General features: G+C 42.2%; 1 pseudogene; it reads right to left on the bottom strand.

Annotated features, from left to right (window-relative positions):
• Positions 1-467: 467 nt before the first annotated feature.
• LOC147622696 (bifunctional pinoresinol-lariciresinol reductase 1-like) lies at positions 468-11,295 on the bottom strand (annotated as a pseudogene).
• Positions 11,296-14,335: the final 3,040 nt, after the last annotated feature.

Raw genomic sequence — 14,335 nt, forward strand, 5'->3', positions numbered from 1 at the left:
TACACACTTGCCTCTTTATCACACACATATTTGTACGTATACAAACATCATAAAATCTCTCTCTCTCTCTCTCTCTCTCTCTCTCTCTCTCTCTCTCTCTCTCACACACACACACACACACACACACACACACACACACACACACACACACATACGCAAGCGCATTCGTGTACGACAAAAGACCCAAGAATCGACATACATCGACTTTTGAAAAAGCAATGGCCGATATCGATTACGGTAAGTATAAATTAAATTTTGCAATCAATTAACATTTAAATCTGTAGATTTGGGAGGTAGACACTTCAAGAAACTCTTGATAGATGTAACACATGTGCATCATGGCCAAAAACACACATACATAAAGAAAATGTTAATGAAAGAGCGCCATCATTCTGAATGAGCAACTATATGTACCAAAAAATTATGTTTACAAACTTAACACTAAATGGCTCTATCATTAATCGGACTCATCGGAGGAAGAGTCCTCCTCTTGTACATTGCGATGATAACCCTACTGCTACCTGTCGAGCAACCTCGTCCATGTCGTTCTCACCATGTTGCTCCTGCAATTGAAAATGTCTATTAGCTATTTGAGTATAAAAAAAACCACATAACATATAACACATGCAGATCTTGATTGGCATAAAATAATATTTGATAGAATTACTTACAAAAGCATCGGATGTCGGCATCTCCTTCTGTAGCGCTCTGTAGTCATAAATTGTTGCTCTCCGTATCTCGTCTGCAGCAGATGGTGCTCGACCATAATCCTTTCTCTGTCATTTAAACATTGCATATATATAAGTAAGAAGTGAATTGAATGCATATGAGATCATAGATACATGGATACATATATATATATACAAATAGCTATAGATAGACGAACAAAAAATTTGTGCACTTACAAAAAGTGCTCAAAACCACTAGAGCCCATCCGGCCAAGCCGAGAGGTGTGCCCTGGCTGGACACGAGCCTGTGCTGCCTCCTGCAAATTAAATGGGCTTTTATATGAATATATAATTAATGCTATTCGAGAAGTACCTATCATATGCATTGAGTGAATTAACTTTGTGTACCTTCTGTTGAGGCCATGTCACTCTCAAGCGAATCTCTTTCCTGAAGTGCCGCCAAGAATCTCTGCACATCGTAGGTGGGCGTGTATGCTCAGGGACGACCGCAAATTTCCTAAGCATTTAACAACAGTGTGTTATTACAAGGTTTCACAATTTACGATCAATAAACATATAGATGGATATATAAACACATATACATAGGTAGGTGGATAGATAAATAGATAAATGTAGCGGTCTATATGCGCTATGGATGCTCAATTGGGTGCATTTGGAGAGCGTACTGGCTCTCCGAATGGACCAATTGCACATCCATAGTGCATACGAACCGGCCGACGGTCCGTATATGCTATGCTAACGCATTTGGGTGCATGTCAATTACACCTTGAAGAACTATTTTGTGCAAGGTTACTGTAAGCCTCTAATATGGACATAAGTACAGTAAGAAGGTATGATTACAAATTAACTAGTTTCTGCTAAGGGAAGAACATTATTCCTAACCTCGGGATAAGCAAATATGCATTGTGCGCTACCATAGCATTTACAAACACTTCTAGGATGATTTTGTATGTGTATTATTTTTGTTCAAGTTTTCTTTGATTTTTAATGATATTAATATGACATTAATATTTTATGAATGCAGATTCCGGGTCATCCTCTGGGACACCGCCTCCTCCCACTCTTCCTGTGCGTCCATCTGTAGTTGCGAGAGGAGATGGTTCCTCTTCTTCCACATCATCTACGACACTAGGCGACTCACAAACATATTACGTTGAAAGAATCCCATGTTGGTGTGCAGCAGCATGCCATGGCACTCATCGACGAATGCGACGCATATGTTTTGCCCATATGGAGCAGTATGGTCCATGTCCTGATATGCCACCGCAAGAGGAACGGGAGCATTCCATGGTAAGTGATGTCATTTTAGAACTATGTATAAATTCATATCCAAGTTTATTCCGCACTATTAATCGTGTTCCATGTGTGTCTCACCCTTCATATAATCAACAATGATGCATTATTCAGCACGTACCAGTTCTACATCCTCGATTTCATGAGGATTGTGAAGACCATGGAATTGATCCTTCATTCCTTCCACGCACACGATATGGTCAAGCCATTTTTCAGTTGCAAATGGAGGCATCATCAACTTCTTTGCCCCTCAGTGCCCAATCAGAGACATTGGGTGATCATCCATTGCCTGATCGTCTTCTATCTCTCATTCAAACGTACGATCGTAGACGTTATGGAGGATGGTTGGGAGCAGCCCTTCCAGCAGACGGAGAGGTTTTCAGCTTTTGGGGTGCTCGATATGTGATTGCACCATCTACCATTCCCAATGGTGGACAAGGTCTCTTTATTGCACAGGATTTACGCGTGCCTGCAAACTCAGAGGTGACTCTTATGTCATTTTGTGGGCCCATTTATGGTTGGGGCGCATGGCACGCACTTGTTCGCTTTGTCAGAAGTATGACAACATATGGGCTTTGTGCTAATGCTGCCTCACTCACCGAAAGAAACATTAGATATAATTGTGGATCGCGGCTTTATATGGATGGAAGACCCTATGCTCAAGGAAATAAAGCAGGGCTAATCAATAGTAGTAGAGGGAGAAATGAGAGAACAAATTGTAACTTTATGGAGTGTGAGAATAGTCACGAGCCATGTTATATGATTAGAGATGTACCCATATATATAGTAGTGTGTGCTACAAGATCATTACAAGCTGGCGAGAAATTATTTGTAAATTATGGATGGCGTCGGCCATCACCAGCCCCTCTTTGAGAATGAAATTTGAGATAAAGTGTCGGCCTCTTAAATTATGTATGTTTCAAATAATGTATCCAGCGTTGTAGCCCAATCAGCATTTAATTTTGACAAATATTTGATGATATATTTCATTGTCTCATCAGTAATACAACTAAGGGTATTTTAGTGTCTTGTCTAAGGTTATCTTGAGTATAGATTTTTGCTGCTAATATGCTTGAATTGTGTTGTAAAAAGGGTTTTAATGTTATGATTATATCACTTAATAATTCGATTGTTGTTACTTTAAATCATTTCTTCATGTAGACTATGTTTATACATGCAATGTCCAGATGTTGAGGGTGTATCTAGCTCTCACCGAAGTCACCATATCTTGCCAGAGGAGTACATGAGGCTTTTACATACACAAGATCCAAGTACATATCAACGACTTAGAGATGAGTACAATGCAAAATGCAGAGAAAAAGCGACCAATGAGGGACATGTTGATGATGACATCAATGAGTTTATCGACGATTGGTTCCAAGCAAGTAGTGAAGAAGAAACTTGTCCGCATGAAAAATTTCTATGAGAAGAAGCTTCAAGGCCCATCTATGATGGTGCATCCATATCAAGATTGAGTGTGACCTTACTCATCTTGAATCTCCAAACACGCTACCAATGGAGTAATGCATCGGTTTCTGCATTATTATCGTAAGTTATATTATTTTGTTTGCATAAAAATAATGGCTCTCAATCACTTTTGTGCTCATTAAATATTTACAATTGAGTGGTAGGCTTCTTTCGAACAAGATTCTACCATCAAACAATGTGATCCCAAAGTCGAGGGATGAGGCAAAGAAAATGATCGCATCCCTTGGACTCGAATACAACACAATTCATGCATGTGTCAATGATTGCATTTTGTATCGTGGAGAGTATGAAAATGCAACCACTTGTCCCAAATGCGGTGTTGCTCGTTTCAAGGCGGCAGGAACCTTGAATGTCCCTATGAAAGTTCTGCGACACTTTCCCTTGGCACCACGAGTTGAACACATCTTCCGCAGCCCTGAAATAGCCAAGCTTATGGATTGGAGTTCGAGAAATGCAAGTATAGACAGAGTCATGAGGATTCCAAGCGATAGCAAAGCATTTAAGCATTTTGATGCTACATGGCCAGAGTTTCATTGGGAGCCTCGCCATATAAAATTTGGCGTTGGCTTGGATGAAATCAATCCCTTTTCCATGCGATCAAGCAAGTGGTCAACTTGGCCCGTAGTTCTTATCAACTACAACATCCCACCATTCATGTCAATTAAGAAAGAGCATTTAATATTGTCTTTGTTGATTCCTGGTATGTGAAATATTCTCATTTCTAAATAGCACACTCATTTCTATTTGAAAAATGTCAAATTTAAACGATGCATCAATGTAGGGAAGCGGCAAGTTAAAGACATCAACGTATATCTTGCACCGCTCATTGATGACTTGCAACAAATATGGAAAGGAGTAAATGTCATTGATATGTCAAAACCTGTGGGTAATAGAAGTTTCAAGGTTCGTGGCATTTTAGCATGGATAATACATGACTATCCTGCCTATGGCTTTGCATCAGGTACAGCAGGGCTCTTTAGTTGTTTGTTTGTTTATACAATCAAAAAATTTGGATGTTGAAAACATAAAAACAATTTTTGTTTCTCTCAGGGGCCTATCAACAAAGGGTTACAAAGCATGTCCACCATGCAGTGAGATTGGCTATGCTCCAAATATAGTCGAAGTTTGAGTAAAAATATATACCTTCGACATCGACAATTTCTGCCTCCAGATCATGTGCTACGTTCCAAAGCGAATGCAAGACATTTTAATGGCAAAGTGGATAATGGACATTGTCCAACGCGAATGACTCCAAGAGATTGGTACGTCAAGTGGACAAACAGACCTCTAATAGATCCAGAGGTAGAACTTGCAAGCGATAACGATGACGAATATGATTTGCGAACAGTCGTCGAGAGGTAAGAAATCAATGGCACAGAATTCCTCCATATGGTATACGTTGGAGTACTGGAAAGATCTAAAAATAACTCATTTTCTTGATCCCATGCACATATTTAAAAATGTTGCACACTTGCTTTGGAATCATCTTGTGGGCTTCAAGGATACAGAGGCTGCAAGGGCAGACCTAAAGATTTGCAACTGCAAACGATCACTATGGCCTATAATCAATGAGGAGATAGGAAATATTACTTATTCACAGGCACCATGGGTACTCACAAAGCAAGAGATAAGCATCATCAATGAGCGGATACGATGCATACGTACTCCTACGGGCTATGGTGCTTCATTGCAAAACATGTTTACCATGGATGATAACTCTCTTTCGGGTCTAAAGACACACGACTGGCATAACTTCATTAAGGTATGGTGCCTCTCTAACATGTATCATCAATTTCTAATGAAGGTGCCATTACATTATCATTTGTTAACACTAGAGCTAATCTGTGTGCAGCACGTCTTGCCACTTGTTATCGACGGTTGTTTGACTGAGGGTATTAGGGATGTTATATATCGATTGGGATCATTGACAAGGTATTGACAGTGGAACATCATATTGTTCTTACTTCTTTGTCACTCACAAAAATCTTATGCTAATCACATTGTTTCTCTTTCCACTAGGGATCTTGGTTTGTGACTCAAGATGGAGAGAAGAACAATCAGACAACGAAACCACAGAGATGTTATGTGGGAAAGGGGTCCCACTAAAGATAAGTGCTGAGGAGAGGGAAGCGCTTAGTACTTTTGTGGTGTATAACTCAGATTGCATGCAAAAATGGATTGACAAGCATGACAAAGAATGCAAAGAGAGAAACAGGAGAAGTAGGGCATCCAAAAAGGGTCGGAGTGCACCTCCAACGATGAGCCTAGAATGGTTGAATACACATATCAGAGAGATGCGAGGGAAGGGGTTTGAAATCTCACGAGAAGTGTTTGAGCTTAGCCTAGGATGCGACACCATGGTAAGTTACTCCAATGTTATATTTTAATTTGAATAATACTACATGTTTTTCTGGATTCTAACCATACATGTTCATGTGGTTCCCATGTGGTTTTAGGTCCGAGCTCACAGCAACATGTGGGTGTGTGGTCAGCATCTCCGCATCAAGAGGATTGATGATCTTCGTGTTACTCAGGACTCTTGCATTGTTGCGTCCTTTCATCAACTCTCTCATGCAAGTGCTTGTGACACAAATTTGATTGAGGATGAGCTCGGCTACGTAGGGGATCTGGAGGGCATATACAAAATTAACTATCGTGTTATGAAACAGGTACGCATGGATTCGTTTCAAAATATTATGCAAACCAAATGATTGAAATATTCAGCATCTTTGAGTAACAAGTTTATATACATTATAATATTGCAGGTAATTTTGAAGGTGCGTTGGTTTCGAGCGGAGTACAAAGGAAAAAGGGCCACCTTGAGGCACGAACAAAGCGGCTTCTGGTCCGTTGACTCATCGAAGCTCCTACGAGCAACCAAAGAGCCCTATCTCTTCCTGATGCATGCGCAACAAGCTTTCTTTTACAAAAATCCAACTGGCAATCCATGGTGGCAAATTGTTCATGTGAACCCTAGAAGCCGAAGATTGTTTGATACCACCTTTTCTACTGAGCGTGAAAATACACCACACACAACAATGACCTCTACAGAGCCCGACAATACACCAGACACAACAATGACCTCTATATCACATGGGCAAGGAGATACAATTCTTCGCATTAGAGAAGCAAATTCGATTTCACAAACAAATGTCACACCACCCTCAACGGATGATGAAGGGGAGGATCTGGGTAAAGATTTATCGGATGATCTAGGAGAAGATCTACTAGAGGCTGACATTGAGCAAATCTTAGAATCCACCTCGAAGAATGCTCCACTCCCTGATGGACTCGGCATATGCCTAACAGAGATGGAACTTCAAGAGGCTACGGCTGACAATGACGAGGTGTTCTTAGAGATTGATATCTTTGGCGAGGCATAGTTTCCAATTGTTCATAAACAGCTTGGCTCATAAATTCAAAAGAAAATGGTAATGTGTTTCTATCTCGATATCCTTTTTTTTCATCGCTTGTTTTGATTGTACATGATACTAACTATAGGGTGGGGTGGTAGGGGGAGCCTCTTGGTCTTAGAGTGGCCTTATGCTGCTACTTAGGGGTTCGATTCCCCTTAGGCTCGTGTTCTATAGTCATGAGTCCATGTACTATGCATGTGTGTGTTTTGTCTTACAGGCAAAAGTGTTGTGAAAAGAGCTAATCGTGAAGCTAATGCGCAATGAGCAGCTGATGTGGCTGATGATGTAATTGACAATGCTGATGTGGTATCAAGAGCTGAGGTGGCAAATTAGCAACATCTAGTTAGGGTGTGCAAGCATCTAGTTAGCAAGGCTGGACTTGAGAGGTTTCCGAGACAAGTAGGGGAGAGAGGGTATAAAACTGCTCATACCCTTTATACCTGCTTTATGCCAGAAAGAACTCGCTTTTGCCAGAAGAAGCTGGCCTTTTTGACCAGTAAAGCTGCCCTTTTCCTCAGATGGCAAGGAAGAGCTATGCACAAAAAGAAGAATTGGTGGGCTGATTTGTGTGTGTGTAAGTGCGAGAGTATGTGAACTTTCTAGAGAACATTTCAGGTGTTTGACGTTCCAAACTTTCTTTATTTAATTTAACAATAATTCAACCATATTACTCAAAGAAAGAAGTAGACTTGAATAACATAGCAAAGCAAATAATTGTACCGTGCATTGTTCCGTCGATGCTTTAGAAGCGTTTGCATCTCATGCAATACAACGGTCTCGTCCCAACCAACGTCGAACTCCTGCGCGAGGATTGCCAACACATATTTCTTGTCATTATCATCTTGATCCCTACAATTTGAAAAAAAAAGTCACTTTAGTTAGATTTATCATTTGATATCAATGTATACAGAGATTTTAAAAAATACATGAAAGAATTGGACTTACCGCCAGTGGATGTGTATCTTGGGCATGTATGTGTGCACGAGCTCTCTCAAGCGGCGACAAAAAAGTGCCCCACTGTCTACATACTGCACTCACCCACTCTGATCCACCTGAATGCTAATGGGCATCGTGTGCCTGATAGCATGCGAAGCTCCGAGGTGGTAGGTGGAGGTGCAGAAGGAGGCACACATGGTGAAGAGACTGGTGATGGTGATGGCTAACTACTACTACTGCACAAAAAACACATATAATTTTTAAGATTAATTTTGGATGGTTTCATGAAAATTACACCTAGACACGGAGTAGATTAATGCATACCTCGAACGGCGGCGCCTCTGTGGTGCCAAGGGAGTGTGCTCGGCCTGTGTCAAAACACTGGGGCCCAGCGTCTGCTACACCTGCGTCTGCACCAAAAGCGTATGCACGGGTTGGGGTGTGCCGCCACCTCCGGGAATAGGATCCCTCGAAGAGCCCTCCCCAAAGGCTACTGGCCGTACTAGTGTCGCCCATGAGTGGTCTCCCTACATCTAAAGTAAGGAATCCCTTCAATTGCATCTTTTTTCTCTTCTTTATCCCAACCTACCAATGTTTAAGACTCTCTTCTCAACAAATTGAAGGGATTTTCTCCTAATTCCATCAAATTAACACACAAATATCCATGTGGAGACTACTCTCCCTACATCTGAAGTAAGAAATCCCTTCAATTGCATCTTTTTTCTCTTCTTTATCCCAACCCACCAATGTTTAGGCCTCTCTTCTCAACAAATTGAAGGGATTTTCTCCTAATTCCATCAAATCAAATATCCATGTGGAGACTTGATGAATCAATGGTGGGATTTAGTTTACATGTTCATTACTATAACAAGTTGTGGCATCTCTTGTTTTTCTTTAAAATGGCAAAGTGTACTCCAATTTACACTTTGAAAGACTTGATAAATTCAACCTTCATCCTTTGAGCACCAAACTAGCACACACATAAGCATATAGGAAAACCATAAACATGAGAAGCTTCATGTTAGCAAAGTTCTATTCACTCCAACCATAAAGCTCAAAATAGTGAAAATGCTCATACATCAAAAGCAATAAGAAATTTGCACAAATAATAAACATAAGAAACTCAAAACTGAGAGCTTATCATAGACAAATGGATTTGGGGTATACACAAATCCAGTAAAAATTTAGAAGTCCTTGAGACCATCAGCCACCTTGTCCACAAATGAACACTTGATGTTTTCCCTAACACGTTCACAAATCACCACTTCATCTACTAGATGAGATCCAAACCACACAATGAAAAATCATCACATAGTTACACGCACCCTTAGGACTTATTTCTAGCCTTATAAGTGGGATGTTTAACTAGCTTTCCATGATTCAATTACTAAACCCATGTAATCACAAAATGCCTATCCCAAGGTCAATCTATCCCCTATCTATCCTAAGAGAGAAAGACCTAGGTTGGGGGGGTACACAATGTATTATGTTTGTCTTTGTGGTTATATATATATATATATATAGAGAGAGAGAGAGAGAGAGGATTTGTGTCTTTGCCCTACCATGTAGAGGTAGATACTATGTTCATCGGTATGTTTTTTTAAGTCAAAGAAATCAAGGCAACTAAATTTGTTTAAATGCATACCCACATACCCTGTTTAATGTTAATGCATTTTGCAACAACTAGTTACAACTTCTCTCCACTAAGTTTCTCTCTATAAGGAAAGTTTAATGTTAATGCATTTTGCAACTAGTTACAACATCTCTCCACTAAGTTTCTCTCTATAAGGAAAGTTATTATGAATATTATTTCACTAAATATTCATAATCTTTGTCGGACTAAACCAAAGGAAGGTTATTATGAGTACTTCATCTAGTATTTATTATCTTTTGCATACTCAAAAATTAACATAACTAAAGGTTATTACTAAAGTGAAAGAAGCTATCGCTTATCGTAACACAAGAATATAGGTTTCCCTTGCTGTGTCTATTTCGTGAAGGAAGGAGAGAGAACAAGACCTTATCGTAAATACTAGTTGGGAACCCGTGCTTCGCACGTACCCAAACCTCCTCTTCCCCTTCCCGAACCTCCGAATTCTTGCCACCACGTGGCAGCTTTGTGAAACCCTTCCTTAAGATAATGTAGAGATGTAGAGATGCATCACAGATTTAGAAAATTCATATAAATCTATATCATGAAGAGAGAATGTATGCTTACCATGCATGTCCTTAAGCCATGTAGACCCAAGAATGTGGGTCTTTTGTAGTGCTATTCCTGACTGCTCTTCCCAAATGGCCACCACCTCGTTTTGAGAAAGGACGTTTGCTGTTGGGCGAATGTAGACAGTCGTGTTTACTACACGAGGATCCTCTACAGTTTTGATCACATAAGCTGCAGCATCCTCCTCTCTCACCCAGATTACTGCAAAGCCTCAAATTATCTTGAAATTCATTCATAATCTAAGGTGTAAACCTTCGAAAAAAATATGGCAAAAATGTTATACATAGGATTTGACCTTTTTGATTGCCATCACCGTAGATGACCACGCTGTCCGTGGGTGGCAAGAACCGGCCATACTGAGCAAGGCCAGCCAGGAAGTAGCCGGCAAAGCAGTTGGCCGAGACGTAGGTGTAAGGGATCCCCGCCTTCTCCACAGCTCGCCGGACTTGTCTCTTTTCCGCAAACAAATCACCCTCCCCTCTGGCGAGCGACGGACAGTCCACCAGATGGTCCGGATCCATCCCGTACTCCGAAGGCAAAAACCTCTACACCCACCATTAACACGCATGCAATGCTTCTGAATTAACCTTGATGCCCAATTAATTAATCATGTCTACTGCATTCATCATGTCACTGATGATTGCAATAAACAAATCCAATCATGATTATCACTGTCTGCTTTCTATCAGTCATCTACCTATTCCTCGTCGCTATCTAGCTCATGATAAATTAGTCATCCTAACTCTCATCATTAAATCCTGCATCTTTACAGCTGCTGATTTTACCTCGATGTTCCCAGCTTCTTTCATGGCCTCTATCAGCTTCAGTTGATCTAGAAGTTTGTGTTCACCCATGGCTGATATCACAATGTCTACTTGCTTCACTGCATCTACCAGGCTGCTATGATCTTCAACGCTGCCTTCTTGCAATTAGGTACTAAAGCACATAAATTAGTCTCAAAGGAATGGAATAATCATTGGAACATTTACTTTAATTCAAATAAGTAATTTCAAGTATTGCACTGTTCACAACTTTGATTCGAGACTGAGGGACGGTGCAGTTGGGGTTTTTTTTTAAACCTTCAAGAAGGTAGCGCCGGATCTCTTGAGGGACATCAAGAGCTAGGCCTTATGAACATCGAAGGCTATGTCCGGGCGGCCGAAGAGAAACGTAGGGTGCCCAGCATCCAAGCGATGTGCTTGCCAATGTAACCAGTAGCGCCAAATATCAGCACACGACTGGGCTGTGACATTGCTTGTACAAGAGAGTGCGTAGGGAGGGCGCGTTGTCTCTAATTACGCAACCACACGTGCGCACGCTCGCACACTCTCTCGCGCTCTCTCTCTCTCTCTCTCTCTCTCTCACACACACACACACACACACACACAGACGCACACACTCTCAAGTGGGAGAGCGTCCGACAAAGCGCAGTGCGCCTACACTCCCTAACACTGTGCCTTTCCTTTTGGTGAAATAGATACCCCAACAACACTCACCTTACCTAGCCGCCGTGAGCTTGGATTGAGAGACGAACTATGCGCCGCCGTGAGCGTGGAATCAAAGTTTGAAGCTACTACAGTGCGCGCAAAACGGGCGAAGAAAATGAACACATTTTAGTTTTTTTTAAAATTTGCGATGCATAAACAACCCAAAAAAAAAGGTGGCTTATGCATCGCAAGTTCGATGCATAAACCACTCATTTTTAGTTTGCAAGGGTCACTACAATGGTGGCATAAACAACTGCAATTTAAAGGTCGCATAAGCATCCACGAAAGCGACCCCCGCTATTTGCTTCATATTTATATGAGGGTCGCTATGTATAGACCATTCTTGTAGTGTCCTCTATCATCATTGTCATTGTCATTGTCACTATGAGAGGAGGTGTTGTTGTCAAGGCATTTGGAGTGGAAGAAGCTATGGGTGTCGGGGCTTCTTGGGGGGAGAAATCCATGGGGAAGACCACATGGGAATCATTGAACTACACGATCCCTATGGCCTCGATGAGTTCTAGCTGAAGATGGTACCTATGGTAAAGGATGAGGAGTCCCTCAGCTGTATAAGGTGGAAGCTCGTACCCGATAGAGGGACTTGTATGCAGCGTAGATTATGTCCCAGCTAGTCTGGTGGAGGTAGTGGAGGGTGTCGGCGATGCGGGGGGAGGAGTATGGATAAGGGCAGAGCCCGTCAGGGACCGCGAGGTCGATGGAGTTGGCTTGCTCAGTGGGTTTCCCGAAGCAAAGTAGATGGGCCCAGTTCAGGAGATTGGCTTGGAGGGGATGGGCAGAAAAATAAAAAAAGGTGGGGTCGGTGAAGGAAAGTTGGCCTTGAACGGTGGGGCCAGGAGCGAGATGGAGGCAAGGGGGAGCTTGGTGAGGATGTATGAAAATGTGGCTTGGGAGATGGGTTTGTCACGAAAGATATCCTGTTGTGGAGGAGGTTAAGGCAAATGGTATGGAAGTGGAGATCGAGGAGTTGGGTGGGGTTTTGGGGAGGGATGGCGAGGGTGGGGAGCTCAGTGGCAGTGTCCATTAGCACGTCGACCTTCTTTTCAACCGTGTTGGGGACATGACCAGATGGGGTAGTTAGGGGTTGGAGGGCCCGAGCCTCTGCACCTTTGAGCTGGGAGGCTTTATGGTAGAGGGCTTCCTTGGCGACTTCCCTGTACTGCTGGAAGGCAAGGTTGGTGGTGTGGTGGTTTCCTTAGTTTGGTCCTCATCTTGAGCCACTCTCTAGTGAAGGTCCTGAGCTCAGCGGCAATGTCCATCATTGTGTCGACCTTCTTTTCGATCACGTTGGGAACAGGGCCAGATGGGGTGGGCAGGCCTTTGTAGCTTTGAGCTAGGAGGCTTTTTAGCGGAGGGCTTCCTTGGGTGACTTCCTTGTACTGCTGGAAGTTGAGGCTAGGGTTGTGGTGGTTCTCCTTAGCTTGAGCCACTCTCTGGTAAGGTCCTAGGCTTCAAAGGGCTTGGGCAAGAGAGAGGGCATGCAGTGCCCACTATTCAACATCTTGGGTTGCCTAGAGCTATTTGCTAAAGCTCTGTGAGAGCGAGGATAATGTGTTGGTGATGGTTAGCTCACGATCCTCCAACGCCCGTTGGTGGTTATGGTTAGCCACTATGGCCTCATGGAGGCCCTCCTAGCTTTGTGCTGGCGATCAGCATCTGTTGCTATGCCATAATGACCTGCTCCTGCATCCATTACATATAATCGATCATCTACGTCATGAGCTGTTGGGCTAAGTTGGCGAAGCCTTGCGTAAAGTCTGCCACTACCCCATGTGTGGAAATGCTATTCGGAATATGCCTCTTGGGATTGCAAGTTGCTGGAGTGTGCCCATCGTAGTGTCTCTAGGGCCTTGCACTGAGAGGAAGTAGGGGAGGAGTAACCAACTTTAAAAAAGGTTGGATGGGGTGGAGAGGACCCCCATGAGGCAGGGTGTCTTGTACAGATTGTGGTGCTACGCCTGCTCTTCAGCGACCTTGCGGGGAGCTTTAGCATTTTGTGCCTCGATATCTGGTCCCAGTGTGGAGTGGTGGGGGGGGCATGCTCTTGTTGTTGAGAGTCAACAATTGGGGGACTTCTTGAATATTCAAAATTTCTTATCATGCTATATATCATTGGAAAGGTCTCGAAGAGTAGATTCCAAATGTCTAAACTCCGCTCACTTTTGAGTTGATTTGAAAAAAATTTCACCATGAGCCCATTTCTCTAGAGAGAGGAGGTGTGGAAATCCTTAAGGGGCAAAAATGAGAGTCCATATATTCACCTAATGTGCTTCTCTCTCTCTCTCTCTCTCACATACACACCCCTCACTATCTCTCTCTCTCACACACACATATCTCTATCTCTATTATGGAGGCTTTGCTTATTTTTCCCAACAATGCTACATGTGAGATGGGGGTGCCTTTGAGCAATGGAAAAGGCTTTGTGAACAAAGAATTTCTTATTCGAAAATGTTTACCTTCACAGTTCAAGGGTTTAAAGACAGTCACAATCACAAAAGATAAAGAGACATGTGATTCCCTTGTTCCACTTCAAGATATAGAAGGCAAGGAGCTCTACTTCCTTGATTTCTTAATATCTCTTACATATGAGGTATGTGTAAGCTTAAAATCCAATACATCAATTGGTACCTCTAATTATGTGAATATTGAAAGTTTAACAAATTTTGATGATAGTGTGCTACAAAAGACAACTATATTAGATGCAGTGACTCTATACACCTAGTTACTGTTGAAATATACAAGTGAATAGGGTGTGTGCGGGAACAAGCCCTTAGCAAGAGGCTGTAA

This window comes from Cibotium barometz, chromosome 28 (assembly GCF_041138505.1).
Source record: "Cibotium barometz isolate CiBa-2024 chromosome 28, ASM4113850v1, whole genome shotgun sequence".
Lineage (NCBI taxonomy): Eukaryota > Viridiplantae > Streptophyta > Polypodiopsida > Cyatheales > Cibotiaceae > Cibotium > Cibotium barometz.